Source organism: Heptranchias perlo, chromosome X (genome assembly GCF_035084215.1).
Source record: "Heptranchias perlo isolate sHepPer1 chromosome X, sHepPer1.hap1, whole genome shotgun sequence".
NCBI lineage: Eukaryota > Metazoa > Chordata > Chondrichthyes > Hexanchiformes > Hexanchidae > Heptranchias > Heptranchias perlo.
This window is the reverse complement of record NC_090370.1, coordinates 24,071,553-24,075,293: the sequence shown is the minus strand read 5'-3', so window position 1 is coordinate 24,075,293 and position 3,741 is coordinate 24,071,553.

Genomic DNA, 3,741 nt, shown 5'->3' with positions numbered 1-3,741 from the left:
AACAGAGACTGTCAGATGCAGAATGAATCCCACACTCACACACTGTACCTGAGACTGACAGATGCAGAATGAATCCCACACTCACATACATTGTCAGAGACTGACAGATGCAGAATGAATCCCACACTCACACACAGTACCAGAGACTGACAGATATTGAATGAATCCCACACTCACATGCAGTATCAGAGACTGACAGATGCAGAATGAATCCCAAACTCACACACAGTACCAGAGACTGACAGATACAGAATGAATCCCACACTCACATACAGTACCAGAGACTGACAGATACAGAATGAATCCCACACTCACATGCAGTACCAGAGACTGACAGATACAGAATGAATCCCACACTCACACACATTTTCAGAGACTGACAGATACAGAATGAATTGCACACTCACACAGAGTATCAGAGACTGACAGATACAGAATGAATCCCACACTCACAAACGGTATCAGAGACTGACAGATACAGAATGAATCCCACACTCACATACAGTACCAGAGTCTGACAGATACAGAAGGAATCCCACACTCACACACAGTATCAGAGACTGACAGATACAGAATGAATCCCACACTAACACACAGTACCAGAGACTGACAGATACAGAATGAATCCCACACTCACATGCAGGACCAGAGACTGACAGACACAGAATGAATCCCACACTCACACACTGTATCAGAGACTGACAGATGCAGAATGAATCCCACACTCACACACAGTATCAGAGACTGACAGATACAGAATGAATCCCACACTCACACACAGTATCAGAGACTGACAGACACAGAATGAATTGCACGCTCACACACAGTATCAGAGACTGACAGAAACAGAATGAATCCCACAGTCACACCAAGTACCAGAGACTGACAGATACAGAATGAATCCCACACTCACATACAGTACCAGAGACTGACAGATACAGAAATAATCCCACACTCACACACTGTATCAGAGACTGACAGATGCAGAATGAATCCCACACTCACACACAGTACCAGAGACTGACAAATACAGAATGAATCCCACACTCACACACAGTAACAGAGACTGTCAGATGCAGAATGAATCCCTCAGCCCACAGAGTATCAGAGACTGACAGATACAGAATGAATCCCACACTCACACACAGTACCAGAGACTGTCAGATGCAGAATGAATCCCACACTCACACACTGTACCTGAGACTGACAGATACAGAATGAATCCCTCACTCACATACATTGTCAGAGACTGACAGATACAGAATGAATCCCACACTCACACACAGAACCAGAGACTGACAGATGCAGAATGAATTCCACACTCAAACACATTATCTGAGACTGACAGATACAGAATGAATCCCACTCTCACATGCAGCATCAGAGACTGACAGATCCAGAATTAATCTCACACTCACATACAGTACCAGAGACTGACAGATACAGAATAAATCCCACACTCACACACAGTACCAGAGACTGTCAGATAAACAATGAATCCCACACTCACACACAGTATCAGAGACTGACAGATACAGAATGAATCCCACAGTCACAACAAGTACCAGAGACTGACAGATACAGAATGAATCCCACACTCACATACAGTACCAGAGACTGACAGATACAGAATGAAATCCACACCCACACACTGTGCCAGAGACTGACAGATACAGAATGAATTGCACACTCACACACAGTATCAGAGATTGACACAGACAGAATGAATCCCACATGCACACAGTACCAGAGACTGACAGATACAGAATGAATCCCACACTCACACACAGTATCAGAGACTGACAGTTACAGAATGAATCCCACACTCACACACAGTACCAGAGACTGACAGACGCAGAATGAATCCCACACTCACATCCAGTATCTGAGATTGACAGATACAGAATGAATCCCACACTCACGTACAATATCAGAGACTGACAGATACAGAATGAATCCCACACTCACACACAGTACCAGAGACTGACAGATGCAGAATGTATCCCACACTCACATACAGTACCAGAGACTGACAGATACAGAATGAATCCCACACTCACACACAGTACCAGAGACTGACAGATGCAGAATGAATCCCAAACTCACACACAGTATCAGAGACTGACAGATACAGATTGAATCCCACACTCACACACAGTATCAGAGACTGACAGATACAGAATGAATCCCACACACACACAGTACCAGAGACTAACAGACGCAGAATGAATCCCACACTCACATACAGTATCTGAGATTGACAGATACAGAATGAATCCCACACTCACGTACAATATCAGAGACTGACAGATACAGAATGAATCCCACACTCACACACAGTACCAGAGACTGACAGATGCAGAATGAATCCCACAATCACATGCAGTATCTGAGACTGTCAGATGCAGAATGAATCCCACACTCACACACAGTATCAGAGACAGACAGATACAGAATGAATCCCACACTCACACACAGTGCCAGAGACTGACAGATACAGAATGAATCCCACACTCACACACAGTACCAGAGACTGACAGACACTGTATGAATCCCACACTCACATACAGTACCAGAGACTGACAGATACAGAATGAATCCCACACTCACATGCAGTACCAGAGGCTGACAGATACAGAATGAATCCCACACTCACACACAGTATCAGAGACTGTCAGATGCAGAATGAATCCCACACTCACACCCTGTACCTGAGACTGACAGATACAGAATGAATCCCTCACTCACATACATTGTCAGAGACTGACAGATACAGAATGAATCCCACACTCATACACAGAACCGGAGACTGACAGATGCAGAATGAATCCCACACTCAAACACATTATCTGAGACTGACAGATACAGAATGAATCCCACACTCACACACTGTATCAGAGAGTGACAGATGCAGAATGAATCCCACACTCACACACAGTATCAGAGACTGACAGATACAGAATGAATCCCACACTCACACACAGTATCAGAGACTGACAGATGCAGAATGAATCCCACACTCACACACAGTATCAGAGACTGACAGATACAGAATGAATCCCACACTCATACACAGAACCAGAGACTGACAGATGCAGAATGAATCCCACACTCAAACACATTATCTGAGACTGACAGATACAGAATGAATCCCACACTCACACACAGTACCAGAGACTGACAGATACAGAATGAATCCCACACTCACACACAGTATCAGAGACTGACAGATACAGAATGAATTGCACGCTCACACACAGTATCAGAGACTGACAGATACAGAATGAATCCCACACTCACATACAGTACCAGAGACTGACAGATACAGAAATATTCCCACACTCACACACTGTATCAGAGACTGACAGATGCAGAATGAATCCCACACTCACACACAGGACCAGAGACTGACAGATACAGAATGAATCCCACACTCACACACTGTATCAGAGACTGACAGATACAGAATGAATCCCACACTCACACACTGTATCAGAGACTGACAGATACAGAATGAATCCCACACTCACACACAGGAACAGAGACTGTCAGATGCAGAATGAATCCCACACTCACACACTGTACCTGAGACTGACAGATGCAGAATGAATCCCACACTCACATACATTGTCAGAGACTGACAGATGCAGAATGAATCCCACACTCACACACAGTACCAGAGACTGACAGATATTGAATGAATCCCACACTCACAAACAGTTTCAGAGACTGACAGATACA